The sequence below is a fragment of the Hemitrygon akajei genome, unplaced genomic scaffold (genome assembly GCF_048418815.1).
Source record: "Hemitrygon akajei unplaced genomic scaffold, sHemAka1.3 Scf000072, whole genome shotgun sequence".
Taxonomy (NCBI): Eukaryota; Metazoa; Chordata; class Chondrichthyes; order Myliobatiformes; family Dasyatidae; genus Hemitrygon; species Hemitrygon akajei.
This window is the reverse complement of record NW_027331958.1, coordinates 2,346,478-2,363,237: the sequence shown is the minus strand read 5'-3', so window position 1 is coordinate 2,363,237 and position 16,760 is coordinate 2,346,478. Positions and strand designations below refer to the sequence as shown.

General features: G+C 47.7%; 2 non-coding genes across 2 annotated transcripts; both read right to left on the bottom strand.

Annotated features, from left to right (window-relative positions):
* Positions 1-2,437: 2,437 nt before the first annotated feature.
* On the bottom strand, positions 2,438-2,525 carry trnap-ugg (transfer RNA proline (anticodon UGG)). Its single transcript is given in 2 exon segments — positions 2,438-2,473; positions 2,490-2,525. It is a non-coding gene; the product is annotated as a tRNA-Pro (tRNA).
* Positions 2,526-5,776: 3,251 nt separating this feature from the next.
* Positions 5,777-5,864, bottom strand: trnap-agg (transfer RNA proline (anticodon AGG)). Its single transcript is given in 2 exon segments — positions 5,777-5,812; positions 5,829-5,864. It is a non-coding gene; the product is annotated as a tRNA-Pro (tRNA).
* Positions 5,865-16,760: the final 10,896 nt, after the last annotated feature.

The window sequence follows — 16,760 nt, the reverse complement described above, 5'->3', positions numbered from 1 at the left end:
ATAAAACGGTGATACTGCGCACCGTGGGGTCTCACAAAGGCCCTGTGGGTCTGCGCTGGGACTTTCCTGTACGCATTCCCTCTTGCAATAAAGCATGGCCTCCCACATGTCTCCCCAAGTGCTCGCTGCTACCGAATCCTTATCAGCCCGGATTAAGGGTCTGGTTAGGAAGGGATGACTATTCATTCCTCTCCATAGATGCTGCTGCCCGACCTGCTGAGATCCGCCAGCATTTAGTGCGTGTTACTCTGGGTTTCCGGTATCTGCAGAATCTCTTGTGTCCCTGCCTCGTGTACACGGACACTTCGGTCCCATTTCATTTTCGTGACCCATTTCCCTTACGTCATTAATAATCTGGTTTCTAGTTTGTAAGAATGAAGACCAACCTCTCAGTTATCACCGTCCACATCTGGTACACATCTGCCCGTTCACCAGTCCTGAATGGACCGTATCGGAGACGGTTTGCGTCCTGCTCACTGCTCCCTATCCCACCAGCAACAGTGTAGTTTCATGTCGTCCGCAGACAGGCAATGTGTCCACAACATGACCCGGTAGTGGAGCGGTTTGCGTCTTGCTCACTGCTCCCCATCCCACCAGCAACAGTGCAGTTTCATGTCGTCCGCAGACAGGCAATGTGTCCACAACATGACCCGGTAGTGGAGCGGTTTGCGTCCTGCTCACTGCTCCCCATCCCACCAGCAACAGTGTAGTTTCATGTCATCCGCAGACAGGCAATGTGTCCACAACATGACCCGGTAGTGGAGCGGTTTGCGTCCTGCTCACTGCTCCCCATCCCACCAGCAACAGTGTAGTTTCATGTCATCCGCAGACAGGCAATGTGTCCACAACATGACCCGGTAGTGGAGCGGTTTGCGTCCTGCTCACTGCTCCCCATCCCACCAGCAGCAGTGTAGTTTCATGTCGTCCGCAGACAGGCAATGTGTCCACAACATGACCCGGTAGTGGAGCGGTTTGCGTCCTGCTCACTGCTCCCTATCCCACCAGCAACAGTGCAGTTTCATGCCGTCCGCAGACAGGCAATGTGTCCACAACATGACCCGGTAGTGGAGCGGTTTGCGTCAGGCTAATCGAGCGGCCGCTGTAAGATTGGGACTCAATTTCCACTGCTAACTGAAAGGAGTTTGTACGTTCTACCCCCGACCGCCTGGGATTCCTCCGGGTAATCCGGTTTCCTCCCACATTGCAATGACGTACTGGTTCGGGTTGATGAGTTGCGGGCACGCTATGTTGGTGCTGCACACTTGCGGGCTGTCCCCAGCACAATATTCACTGATTCAATTTGACACCGATGACGAATTTCACCCGAAGTTTAGATGTACACGTGACAAATAAATCTAATCTTTAAATACTGTACTGAAGCTTCAAAGTTATCGCCGTACACAGTGAACAACTGGGCTGGGGACCGAACCCCGCGAATTCCAACTTGTCACTTCCTTCCACCCAGCAAAAGGCCCGCATCCCCCTCTTCCCTGCTTCGGCCCTGTCACCTGACAATGCCCCGTGTGGGTTCGTATTCAATGCCACAATCCATGCCAGACTCCTTTAGGGAGACTTACCAAAATCTTTTTGAAAGTCCAAATGCATTAAACCACCGGCTCTCCTTTAACATTTCACCCTTAACCCATGACCTCTGGCTCCAACCTCAGTGGAAAAGACCTGCTTCCACTAACCCTGTCTATACTACTCATAATTCTGTATACCTGGGTTGCTCTAATTCCCCGGGTTTCTCGGTTCCTTTGTGAAACTACGAGGTTACGTTTCCCACACTCTGCTCGGCAGGAACGTCCCCAGACGTCAGAGTAAGTTGGAAGATGGTCATCCACTCAAACACTATTTCCCATGGTCACGTTCTGTATCTCGCTTCGATGCAGAGAGTATTACACTCAGGACACCTGTTCCTATCGGTAGAACTGAATTTCAGTAATACAAGAACACAGGAGCAGGAATTGGCCACACAGCTTCACAACGATTCCCATCCATTCCAATTCTGCGCCAGTCCACATCCCTCATAGAGTTATAGAGTGGCGTTGCACTAGAGAACGGAAACAGACCCTTCGGCTCATCTAGTCCATGCCGCCCTTCTGTCTAGTACCACCCACCCGCACTGGGAACATAGCCTCTCCCACACCTCTTCCATCCACATACCTATCCAAAATTCTCTTAATTGTTATAATTGTTATAATTCTACCTGCAGCTCGTTCCAAGCTCGCCACAACCTCTGGATGAAGACGTTAAACTTGAATATTTCACCGTCCACTCTAAAGCTTTGATCTCGAGTTGTCGTCTCGCCCAACCTGAGGGGAAAAGCCTGCAGGAATTCGCCTGTCTGTCGCCCTCAGAATTTTGTATTCATCTAAATATCTCCTCTCATTTTCCTACGCTCCACTGACAGAAGTTCTAAAATGTATCATTCAGGGGGCTCGTCCGGGATTTGAACCCGGGACCTCTCGCATGCTTGTAAATTCAGACCCAAAGCGAGAATCATACCTCTAGACCAACGAGCCCGTTCTATGTTTATGACATAAAACTGATGCCCTTCACTTACTCAATCTCCTTCCTCAACGCATCTAGTGGTAATTTTACCACCAAATTAGTTCAAAGAGCAAAGACCAGTACAGCACGCTACATGCCCTTCGGCCCACGATGCTGTGCCCACCTGTGTAAACCTACTCTGCCATCAATATGACAATTCCCTCCTACACAGCCCACAATCTGCTATTTTCACGACATCCACCTGTCTATCCAAGTATCTTTTTAATGTCCCTATTGTGTCAGCCACCAGCATCCCGTCAGTGCGTTCCCAGAACTCACCACATCGTTCAAAATAAAAACAACTTACCTCTCACCTAAACCTTCCTCCACACATCTTCAACGCGTGTCCTTTCATATTGGCCGCTGTCACCCTGATGAGAAAGGTGTTGTTGTCCACCCTGTGTCTCCTGTAATCTTATACACCGGCATCACGCTCTGTAGCTTTGAAGAGAAATGCTCCAGCTCGTTCAGCCTTCCCTCACAAGACGTGCTCGAATCCAGGGAACATCCCGCTGAGCGTCCTCTGCACCTTCTCTAAAGTATTTTTAAACGTTTTTCCCACACCTCCCCACAGACAGTTATTCCGCTCAACCGTTCTATGTAGAACCACCACCGCTCCCCGAAGCGCCCTCTATCTTTCACCCCAGTCACTGCACCACAATGTAAATACCGTAAACCACATTTCTATGAAGTTGTTTACATTGTAAATACACGCTGGTGTCTTTGTTATTTATGCACATTCTGTTCTCAATCCGTACTGTAATCTCGAACGTTATTTATATAATTGTTTACGCTTTATCACCGGTAAATGTTGTTTTTGTTGCATGCCATCCCAACACACCATGTCAGCTTACGAATACACGGAAATGTATCGGGGAAAACACTGATCCCTAATCCCTGATCACTGACGTTTCCTATAACGGGACGAGCTGCACTGAACACAATACTCAAGTGCGTTCTAACTGGAGTCTGACAGAGTTACGTTACCTCGCGGTACTTGACCTCAATCTCTGACCAATGAAGGTTAGCGCACCACGTGACTTCAGAACCATCCTCTCAACCTGCGCCGAATGTGTAACATGGGTCTAGTGTTGTTTGGGTGTCAATTATAGTTGTCCCAATTACTGGTGAGAATCAACGGTTAATTATTCCCTTCTTCTCTATCCAGCGGGAGTTTCGAAGAGTGCACAGTTCCTTTAAAGCAAACGGAAAAAACTAACAGCTGGCGAACTGGAGAGAAGGGAATGGTTAATGGAGAATGGTCAGCGTTGGGGGGGGGGGGTCGAGATATACAGTATCCATTTACTCTGCATTGTAAGGCGGCCAGCACCTCATCTTTTGCAACGGGCGTATGGTTCAAGGCAGCACCGTCTTCTTCCCTGAATTTCCTTGCTTCCATATACCCTCCATGCTAAATTCAGCTGGGAAGTATTCATCTGACACCTCGCCCATTCCTTCGGGCTCCACACAGACGGCCGGACAGATCCATTCACTCTTTGATCATGCATTTTCCGCAATATATTTATACAATCCCAGAGGATTCTCCTCTGCCTTTCCTGATTGATCGGTGACGTGCCCTCTTTTTACAATATATTTATACAATCACGGAGGATTCTCCTCTGCCTTTCCTGATTGATCGGTGACGTGTCCTCTTTTTACAATATATTTATATAATCCCGGAGGATTCCCCTCTGCCTTTCCTGATTGGAAACCAGATGTCTATTTACCAGAAAATAAAATCAGCCTGTTCTCAACCCTAAACCTCGGCAAACCCCCGGTTAATCGCTCTCAAATTGACCCCCCATGAAATTAACACCTTAACTTGTGGAAAAGCCCTAACTTTCTGCAGAACTATTTTCAGCCTGGTGGAATTATGGTCACTGGTCGCAAAATGGTCTTTTATTGACTCTTCAAGGCATTTGCGCTTAAAGATAAACATTAGCGTCATTTGTCACATATCATATAGCAACTATTAGTGGGAAGATAGAGGATTGGGAAGCTGTTAAAAACCAACAGAAAGCAGCTAAAGAGATAAAAGATGAAATACGAAGGTCAGCCGGCTGATAATATCAAAGATGATACCGAATGTGTTTTATTTTCAGATATAAACAAAGTTACAGAGAGGTGAGAGTGTATATCGGACCACTGTAAAGTGACACTGGAGAGTTAGAAATGGGGAAACAATGAAATGGCGGACGAACTTAATAACTGTCCTGCACCAGGCCTCCCGGTGGAAGAGACTAGCAGTATTCCAGAAATCCGAGAGAGTTTGGGGTCAGAAGTGAATGAGGTTTCCATTACTAAGGAGGAGCTGCTTGGGAAGCTGAAGGTTCCGAAATTAGACAAGTCACCCGGACCCGATGGAATGCACCCAGATTTCTGAAAGAGGTAGCTGGAGGGATTGTGGAGACGGTAGTAATGATCGCTCAAGAATTGCCCTTAACCTGTGACCTCTAGTTCCAACCTCAGTGAAAAAACCTGCTTGCATTAACCCTGTCTATACCCCTCATAATTATGTACAACCTGGTTTACTCTTATTCCCTGGGTTCACAGTTCCTTTATCAAACAACGAGGTTACGTTAGCCACACTCTGCTCGGCTGGGATGGTCCCCAGACGTCAGAGAAATTTTGGAAGACGGTCATCCACTGAAATACTATTTTCCATGCTCACTATCTTTATTTCGTTCCAATGTAGAGAGCATGACTGCTAACATTTGTTAGTATTTGACCTGAATTTCAGTAACACATAAACAAAAGAATATGGGGCAGGAGTCGGCCACCAGCTTCCCAACACTTCCCACCCACTCCATTTATATCCTGACCCAAATCCCGCAATGGATTATAGAGTCAAAGAGCACTGCAGAACAGAAGCGGGCCCTTCGGCCCATCTCGTCCATACCAACCGTCTGACCAGTTCCATCCATCCGCTCCAAGAACATAGCCTTCCAAATCCCTCGCATTCAAACTTCTCTTAATTGTTACAATTCAACCTGCATCTCGTTCCACTCTCGCGATATCCTCTGAGCGAAGACGTTCCCCCAAAGATTCCGCTTGAATATATAACTTTTCATATTCAACCTGTGACTTCGAGTTGTCAATCTGAGGGGGAAACCCTGCTGACGTTGACGTTATCTATATCCCTCATAATTTTGTTTACCACTAAACATCTCGCCTCATTCTCCTGTGCTTCACTGAATGAAGTCCTAAAACGTATTATTCAGAGGGGCTCGTCCGGGATTTGAACCCGGGACCTCTCGCATGCTCTCAAACTCAGGCCCTAAGCGAGTATCATACTACTAGACCAACGAGCCCATTCAATGCTTCTGAACATAAAACTGACACCTTTCACGTTCTCAATCTCCTTCCTCAACATATCTGGGAGATATTTTATGTCTGACCTTGGAAGACAGGACCAAAGTAGAACAAAGAACAAAGACCTTGTTCAGTACACTCGGGGCCCTTCAGACCACCATGTTTTCTCCACCTATGTAAACCTACTTTCCCGTAACTATAACTCTTCCCTCCTACACAGGCCATAAACCGACAATTTAACGCTCACCTGTCTACGTAGGTGTCTTTTAAAATTCGCAGTTACACACACCTCTGCCACACTGTTCCAAAAACCCACCATACTCTGTATAATCAACTTATCTCTGACATCGTCCCTAAATTTTCCTCCACTCTCCTTGCCGCTACCTGCAATAAACCTGCAGTCGGTGATGATCAATAAACCGACTGCTTGGAATCAGACGACCTTGCCTGCTGCCTCAGTGCTGAGTGCCTGCACCTACGTCACTCTGACCCCAGAGCTCCTTCTCTACCACCCGTCCAACACTCCCTCCCGCGGCGCTCCATCTTCACCATTCCCAAGACCCTCTGCTCCCGCCAAATCTACCAACCCGTTCTACACTGCATGTTGACAAATACAGTACTGGGCAGAACTCTTAGGCACTTGTATATCTGTCTGTGTCTCAGACATTTGCACAGTACTGTATATGCTCGCGCGCACTTGTATGTATAACTTTTTCCTGTTCGGCCGCGTATTTTCAATTCTTCTATTCCCTTCTCCATGCTCTGTCTGACCCCTCCATTATATGCCACAAATACAGCTACGTCCCAGCTCTCGGTGATAACCTAAAATTATTCTGCAGCTTTGAGAAATGTATGTGTTTAAGATAACGTTTGTTTCATCTGATATTGCGGGAGATGTTCTGGGCTGGAAACGGTTAAATGAGTGTGTTTGTTCAGTGACTGTAATTAATGACGGTCTCACTGGAAACCGCTGACGTTTGGGGACGTTTCCTTCTCTCCAGTTCATCAGTAAATATGGCTCTTTGCTTCCCACACTTCCGTGAGATCATTTCCATCGGCTCTGCCGGGACAACATCGCCGCCCAGAGGCAGAGCGTGGTATTACACGTGAAAGATATAGCTCGGTTCTGCATTCTCACTGCTGTGGTGCTTGTTGTTATATCCAGGTATTGATGCTATAAACCACGCATTTGGTCCTTCTGTACACTCAGACTGAGATGCAGCTATTTTTTTTCTTTTCTCTGAATGCAATATTGACTCTTGAATACATATTACTTTAAGCTGACGTTCTGGGTAAGATGCTGACAGCACTTAACATTCTACTTTCAAGAGACGTACAATCTCACTTTCACCGCATCTCCCACTTGTATTGACGTCAGCTTCATTTCCATCTCTATTGACTGATTTATTTATTCAGAGATACAGCACGGTAACAGCCAATGAGCTCGCACCGGCCAATTACACCCATGTGACCAGTTACCCTACGGACCCGCACGTCTCTGGGATGTGGGAGGAAACCGGGGCACCTTGAGGAAACCCACGTTCGGAACGTACAAACTTACAGACAGCGGAATTGAACCCGGGTCACTAGTGCTGTAAAAAGTTACACTAACTGCTATGTACCGTGCCAACACCAGGGGCCGTCAGTGATTTTCACCGGTTACCACGAGGTATGGTTAGCCTGAGGTGGATAAAATCCCCAGGGCCACAGCAAGTTTACCTTCGGATCGTGTGGAAAAGTAAGGAAGAAATCGAGTAAACCCTTACAGAAACTGTGCTTCACCTTGTAATGCCCTGGTTAACGACCTGTTCAATTGTATTTCTACCGTGTTGTACTGGATGGGGTATCTGAGGTATAGAATCTACCAGCATTTCCTTTAGATGGTTCTACACATGAAAAACCATTTCTGAAAAACAAAATCTACTGGAACTTTTTTTTTTGATCAAGAGGATATGAGGACAGAGGCGGTCCCACATACAGGGCTCGTCTGGGAGTTTGGATCGAATGGGATCCAGGGAGAGGTGGCTTGGTGGATGCATAACTGGCTCGATGCTCGGACACACAGGGTGAAGGTTGAATGTGTTTTTCTCGGACTGGAGGCCCATGAGGTTCCAATTTCAGACCACGTCTCAATCCTGGCGTCGGATACTCCAATATTTGTGTCCAAACCATCCTTCTTCAAGGTCTCTCGTTACAGGATCAGTACATCTACGGATGACACAAAAGCATGAAGTCTTGTTCATAGTGAAGAGGGCTATGGTAGATTACCATAAGATTATAAGATATAGAAGTAGAATCAGGCCATTGGGCCCATCGAGTTTGTTCCACCATTTCATCATGGGTGATCTATTTTCCCTCTCAGCCCCAGTTTCCTGCCTTCTCCCCATAACCTTTCATAGCCTGACCAATCAGAAATCTATTAACCTCCACATTAATTATACATATCTACCTGTGGCATAGAAATCCACCACTCTCAGGCTAAAGAAAATTTTCCACAATTCCGTTCTGAAGGGACACCCCTCTATTCTGAGGCTGTCTCCTCTCATCTTAGACGCTTCTTAGAGTTGAAACATCCTCTCCACATGCACTCTATCAAGGCCTTTCGCTATTGGATAGGTTTCAACGAGTTCACCCCTCATTCTTCCGAATTACAGTGAATAAAGACCTAGATCCATTAAAAGTACTTTATATGACGAAACTCTAACAGATTTGTCAGGCAAGATTTCCCTTAACAGAAGCCATGCTGACTTTGACTTACTTTATCATTAGCTGCCAAGTATCGCCAAACCTCATCCTTAATAGTAGACACCAACATTTTCCCAAACACTGAGGTGAGGCTAACTGGCCTATAATTTCCTTTCTTTTGCCTTCCTCCTTTCTTAAAGAGTGAACTGACAGTATTCCAGGACCATGCCAGAATCAAGTGATTATTGAAAGATCTTGACCAATGCATCCATTGTCTCTTCAGCAACTTCTCTCCGGACTCTGGGATGTAGTCCATCTGGTCCAGGTGACTTACCAACCTTAGGACCTTTGGGTTTGCCTAGCACTTTCCCTTTGTAATAGCAATGGCACTCACTCCTGCTCCCTGACTCTCACAGACCACTGACACACTGCTAGTGTCTTCCTCAGTGAAGACAGATACAAAGTACCCATTAATTTCATCTGCCATTACTTTGTCCCCCATTACTACCTCACCAGCATCATTTTCCAGTTGTCTAATATCAACTCTCACTTCCCTTTAACTCTTTATATAACTGAAAATAACTTTTGGTATCCTGCTTTATATTATTAGTTAGCCTGTTCTCATATTTCATCTTTTCCCTTCCGATACCCAGGTTGTCTCTGATGCTGAGCAGGGGAGGGCAAAGTCCACGGTGAGCAGGGACTGTGGGGAATCATCAGTGACAGGAAAAGTGAGTAATTCTGTAGCTGACAGCAAGGTTCATCACCTCCCTGGTGTCAGGGTCAGGGATGTCTTCAATCATAGAACAGTACAGCACAGAAACAGGCCTTTCGGCCCCTCAATGTCATGCCGGACCAAGTTAATTAGTAATCAAATGCCAACCCAACTGATCCCTTCAGCCTGCACAATGTACATATCTTCCATTTTCCTCACATTCATGTGCCTATCTAAACATCTCTTAAAAGTCTCTAATGTTTCTGCCTCCACTACCATAGAACATTCCAGACACCCATCACTCTCTGAGCAAAAAAACTTACTCCACACCTTTCCTGTGAAATGACCCCTTCTCACCTTAAGTGTATGCCCTCTGCTGTTAGACGTTTCAACCCTCGGGAAAGGGTTTCTGCGTCTGCCCTGTCTATGCCTCTCAAAATCTTATTAACCTCAATCAGATCTCCCTTCTGCCTCTTCATTCCAGAGAAAACAACCCCACTTTGCTCAGCCTCTTGTAATAGTACATGCCCTCCAATCCAGGCAATATCCTGGTCAACCTCTTCTGCACTCTCTCCAAAGCCTCGGCATCTTTCCAATAATGTGGCGCCCAGGACTGTATACAATACTCCAGACGCGGCCTACTGAAAGTTTAATAAATCTTCATCATACCTTCCTTGTACAGATCCCAGTGGAACTTCAGGAATCACAAACCTCGAGCGAGAATATCTAGAACAACCGGGTCTTCAATGGAGAATCCAGTTCTGAATCCAAACAGAAAATTCACCATGGAAACAAGGAAATTACAGGCAGGTAAACATGCCATCAGTGATGGGAAGTTTATTGGAAAGTATTCTAAGGGACCGGGTACATGAGTATTGGGATAGACATGGACTGATTCGGAATGGTCAGCATGGCTCTGTGCTTGGTAGGTTCGATAGAGTTTTTCAAGAAAATTACCAGGAAAGTTGATGAAGACAAGATATTGGATGTTGTCTATGCGGACTTTAGCAAGGCATTTGACAAAGTACGGCATGGGAGGTTGGCCAATAAGGTTCAATCGCTCGGCATTTGACGTTAGAGAGTAAATTTGATGAGACATTGGCTTTGTGGGAGGAGACAGAGAGTGGCAGTGGATGGTCGCCTCTCTGACTGGAGGCCTGTGACGAGTGGATCGGTGCTGGATCCATGGTTGGTCATCTATATCAATGATCTGCGTGATAACATGGTTTACTAAATCAGAAAACTTCCGGATGACACCAAGTTTGGGAGTGTAGTGGACAGCGAGGAAGATTATCAAAGTTTGCAGAGAGTGACAAGCGGGGGAGAGGGTGTTGCTGAGGCTCACTGGGGCCTCCAATGGCAACGGATCCCACTCCTACTGTGTGTAAAATTGAGGCGTATAGATGCAAACATACTCTTCCACTGAGGTTGGGTGAGATTACAACGAGAGGTGATGGGTTCAGGGTGAAAGGTGAAATCGATCCCCTCAGTAACTTTCAATTCCCTGGCCCTGACCGCCTCATCATCACTATGGATGTTCAGGCCCTGAACACTTCTATCCCACATCAAGAAGGCCTCAAAACTCTCTGTTTCCTTCTTGACAGAAGAACCAAGTAATCCCCCTCCACCACCACCCTCCTCCGTCTGGCAGCGCTGGTCCTCCCCAGGAACAATTTTTCATTCACCTCCCGCTTTCTCCAAACTCGAGACGAGGCCATGGGCACTCGCATGGGTCCCAGCTAGGCCTGCCTCTTCACTGGCTATGGACAACAATCCATGTTTGAAACCATCCCCGGTTACACTCCCCCACTCCTCCTCCGCTACATTGACCACTGCATTGGCGCTGCTTCATGTACCCGTGCTGAGCTCGTCAATTTTATCAACTTTGCTGCTAACTTCCACCCTGCCCGTAAATTCACTAGGTTCATCTCTGACACCTCCCTCTCCATTCTCCATCTCTCTGACTCCATCTCTGAAAACTAACTGTCAACCGAGATCTTTTATAACCCTCTGATTCCCACAGTTGTCTCAACAATACCTCTTCCCACCCTGTCTCATGTAAAAATGCTATTCCCTTTCCTCAGTTTCCTCGTTTTCACCGCATCTGTTCCCAGGACGTGGTTTTCCATTCCAGGACATCAGAGGCGTCCTCCTTCTTTAAAGAATTGGGTTTCCCTCCCTCTGCTATTGATGCTGCCCTCACACACATCTCCTCCATTTTCCCTACATCTGCACTCACCCCATCTTCTCGCCACCTTAATAGTGATAGAGTTCTTATCCTGACCGACCACCCCACCAGTCTCTGCACCCAATACGTTCTCCTCTGCAACTTCCACAGTCTCCAACGGGATCGTATCACAGGACAAATCCCCCCCCCCCCCCAACCTCACCATCTCTGCCTTTCACTGGGATCTCTTTCTCCACGATCCCCTTATCCATTCATCCCTCCCCACTCATCTCCCTCCCTCATTATCCTTGCAAATGGCCTGAGTTCTACACCTGCCCACACACCTCCTCCGTCACATCCATTCAGGGCCTCAGACAGTCCTTCCAGGTGAGGTAACACTTCACCTGAGTATCAGCTTCTATTGTGTCCGGTGCTCCCGGTGCGGCCTCCTCTACATTGGTGAGGCCCGGTCTGAATTGTGGGACAGCCTCATCGAGCACCTCCGCACCATCTGCCGCAAGCGGGACTTCCCGGTGGCCAAACAATTTAATTCCGTTTCCCATTCCCATTCCGATGTGTCAGTCCTTGGCCTCCTCTTGTGCCAAGATGAGGCTGCCCTCAGGGTAAAGGAACAACAACGTATATTCCGTCTGGTTAGCCTCGAACCTGAAGGCATGAATATTGATTTCTCCTTCCGGTGAACAAATTCACCCCCCACCCCACGCCCTTCGCCTATTTTCCACTCTTACCTCTTAATTCCCAATATTCCCCCACCTCTCCCAGCCTGGTGGATTAACCTCCTCCCCCTCCTTTGGCCTAGTACACTGAGACCCTCCTCTTTCGTCCCCAGACATTAACACCCTCCTCTTTCGTCCCCGTACATTAACACCCTCCTCTTTCGTCCCCGTACATTAACACCCTCCTCTTCCGTCCCCGTACATTAACACCCTCCTCTTTCGTCCCCGGACATTACCACCCTCCTCTTTCGGCCCCGGACATTAACACCCTCCTCATTCGTCCCCGTACATTAACACCCTCCTCTTTCATCCCCGGACATTAACACCCTCCTCTTCCGTCCCCGTACATTAACACCCTCCTCTTTCGTCCCCGGACATTAACACCCTCCTCTTTCGTCCCCGTACATTAACACCCTCCTCTTTCGTCCCCGTATATGAACACCCTCCTCTTTCGTCCCCAGACATTAACACCCTCCTCTTTCGTTCCCGGACATTAACACCCTCCTCTTTCGTCCCCGTACATTAACACCCTCCTCTTTCGTCCCCGTATATGAACACCCTCCTCTTTCGTTCCCGGACATTAACACCCTCCTCTTTCGTCCCCGGACATTAACACCCTCCTCTTTTGTCCCGTACATTAACACCCTCCTCTTTCGTCCCCGTACATTAACACCCTCCTCTTTCGTTCCCGGACATTAACACCCTCCTCCTTCGTCCCCAGACATTACCACCCTCCTCTTTCGTTCCCGTACATTAACACCCTCCTCTTTCATCCCCGGTCATTAACACCCTCCTCTTTCGTCCCCGTACATTAACACCCTCCTCTTTCGTTCCCGTACATTACCACCCTCCTCTTTCATCCTCAGACATTAACACCCTCCTCTTTCGTCCCCGGTCATTAACACCCTCCTCTTTCGTCCCCAGACATTAACACCCTCCTCTTTCGTCCCCGTACATTAACACCCTCCTCTTTCGTCCCCGTATATGAACACCCTCCTCTTTCGTTCCCGGACATTAACACCCTCCTCTTTCGTCCCCGTACATTAACACCCTCCTCTTTCGTTCCCGGAGATTAACACCCTCCTCTTTCGTCCCCGTACATTAACACCCTCCTCTTTCGTCCCCGTACATTAACACCCTCCTCTTTCGTCCCCGTACATTAACACCCTCCTCTTTCGTTCCCGGACATTAACACCCTCCTCTTTTGTCCCGTACATTAACACCCTCCTCTTTCGTCCCCAGACATTAACACCCTCCTCTTTCGTCCCCAGACATTAACACCCTCCTCTTTCGTTCCCGTACATTACCACCCTCCTCTTTCGTCCCCGGTCATTAACACCCTCCTCTTTCGTCCCCAGACATTAACACCCTCCTCTTTCGTCCCCGGATATTAACACCCTCCTCTTTCATCCCCGTACATTAACACCCTCCTCTTTCGTCCCCGTACATTAACACCCTCCTCTTTTGTCCCGTAAATTAACACCCTCCTCTTTCGTCCCCAGACATTAACACCCTCCTCTTTCATCCCCGTACATTAACACCCTCCTCTTTCGTTCCCGTACTTTAACACCCTCCTCTTTTGTCCCGTACATTAACACCCTCCTCTTTCATCCCGTACATTAACACCCTCCTCTTTTGTCCCGTACATTAACACCCTCCTCTTTTGTCCCGTACATTAACACCCTCCTCTTTCGTCCCCGTGTATTAACACCCTGCTCCTTTGTCCCCGTACATTAACACCCTCCTCTTTCATCCCCGTACATTAACACCCTCCTCTTTTGTCCCGTACATTAACACCCTCCTCTTTTGTCCCGTACATTAACACCCTCCTCTTTTGTCCCGTACATTAACACCCTCCTCTTTCGTCCCCGTACATTAACACCCTCCTCTTTTGTCCCGTACATTAACACCCTCCTCTTTCGTCCCCGTACATTAACACCCTCCTCTTTCGTCCCCGTACATTAACACCCTCCTCTTTCATCCCCGTACATTAACACCCTGCTCCATTGTCCCCGCACATTAACACCCTCCTCTTGTGGCCCCGGTTATTAACACCCTGCTTTTTAAATTAACGCCTCCTCTCCCAGACCGAGTAATTAACCCTCTCTCAGCGGCCCCGTGTAGGGAATTGGCCGTGATGCCAGATTTGGACGGATTCCAGGTTGGGTGGGAGGAGGGGAGGGAGAGGACTCAAACCCGAGTTCCCGGAGATCATCAAAGCCCAGCGGAAGTAGGTGAGGATCCAGGATCACCGGCGACATCCAGGCCCGACCCCTGCGGGGGAGACTGGATCCTGCCCTGAACCGGGGTTGTACCGAGTTAGAGGGGGTGCTGATGCTCACTGCGGGCTCCCCTGGAGAAAGCACGGCTGGTGGAGAGAGGGAGAGGTGGAGAGGACGGGAGAAGAACAGGGGAGGAGGATGGAGAGATGGAGTGGGGAGGTGAAAAGATAGAGAGAAGCTGGAGAGAGAGGGAGTGAGATAATGGGAAAGGGAAAGATGGAGTGAGGATGGGATCTGGAGACAAAAGGATGGGAGAATAAGATAAAGTGAAGATAGAGGAATGAGGAGGAGGGAGGACGGTGTATGAATGGGAGAGGAACAACGTTATGAGAAAGGATAGAGTGATTGAGAAAATGAGAGAAATATATAGTGAGGTAGGATGAGAGGGTGGGAAAGGTGGAAGGAGGAAATGGGAACCTCGTATCAGAGGACAAGGTCAGACTAAAGGGCGCACATTTACCAAGGAGGTGAGAGAGGATTTGTTCCCTCCACACCTGGTCTGAGGGATGGAGGGAGGGTGAGAGGAGAGAATGCACACTTCACAGACACAGCACGGGGACAGGGATCGAACGGGGTCTTCAGAGAGCGACGGAGTGAGAGAACGAGAAATAGATGCAATGAAAGAGAAAATGGAATGAAAGATGGATGGGAGATTAAGAAGTGAAAGAGAATGGGATAAAGAGAGATAAAATGATAGGGAGGGATGGGGTGAATGTATGTGAGGGAGAATGAGAGAGAGTGGGAAGGGTTGAGAGAACATTGGAGGAGAGAAGGGAAACGGGAGGAAAGGATGAAGGCAGACAGTGTGCAGATATACGTACTCTTCCCTATACAGGGATATGGTGCCATGGGGGGGGGGGGGGAGAGGGAAGGACAGAATGAGCTTACAGGAAGGGAGAACAAATTAGGCACCTGAGAGAGTAGGGGTCCAATTTCTTTCTCCACCTCCTCATTATTACTCAATCCACCCCCCCCCACTCCGTCAGGAAAGACGCAGCAAATTCCCCCAGGTCCAGAAAGGGTCTTGTGCTCTCCCCACCCCAGCCACCCACCCGAACGACCTGTACACACACTGCCTGAGCTCCCGCCACCCACTGATTCAGCCCTGCCCACTCTCCCCAGCAGAGGGCGCCAATGCTCAGCTCTCCACATTGACCCGCAATTACAGATGATATAAAAGGAACACATCTCTCAGAACCTCGCGTTCGGACAGTTCCATGTTTATTGAGCAGCACAACAAGCAATAGCAATGCAAATCATCAGCTTCACTTCCACATAATATTCAGGTATGTCAAAGATCCCTTGGATTTCAACCCTTCAAACCCTTGCAGACTGAGGACACATTATACCGTCTCTGCACTCTGTTCTCCGACGCCCTGTCCCAATCTCTCTCTCTCCATTTGTGGGAATCTGTGGTTAGAGATCGACTGACTTGCTCGGTGTGAGAAATGGAAATGAGACTGTGTCAGAGAGAAACCGATGGAAATGAGAGTGTATCAGAGAGAGAAACAGATGGAAATGAGAGTGTATCAGAGAGAGAGAAACAGATGGAAATGAGAGTGTATCAGAGAGAGAAACAGATGGAAATGAGAGTGTATCAGAGAGAGAGAAACAGATGGAAATGAGTGTATCAGAGAGAGAGAAACAGATGGAAATGAGAGTGTATCAGAGAGAGAAACAGATGGAAATGAGAGTGTATCAGAGAGAGAGAAACAGATGGAAATGAGAGTGTATCAGAGAGAGAAACAGATGGAAATGAGAGTGTATCAGAGAGAGAAACAGATGGAAATGAGTGTATCAGAGAGAGAGAAACAGATGGAAATGAGAGTGTATCAGAGAGAGAAACAGATGGAAATGAGAGTGTATCAGAGAGAGAAACAGATGGAAATGAGAGTGTATCAGAGAGAAACAGATGGAAATGAGAGTGTATCAGAGAGAGAGAAACAGATGGAAATGAGTGTATCAGAGAGAGAGAAACAGATGGAAATGAGAGTGTATCAGAGAGAGAAACAGATGGAAATGAGAGTGTATCAGAGAGAGAAACAGATGGAAATGAGAGTGTATCAGAGAGAGAAACAGATGGAAATGAGAGTGTATCAGAGAGAGAAACAGATGGAAATGAGAGTGTATCAGAGAGAGAAACAGATGGAAATGAGAGTGTATCAGAGAGAGAGAAACAGATGGAAATGAGTGTATCAGAGAGAGAGAAACAGATGGAAATGAGAGTGTATCAGCGAGAGAAACAGATGGAAATGAGAGTGTATCAGAGAGAGAAACAGATGGAAATGAGAGTGTATCAGAGAGAGAAA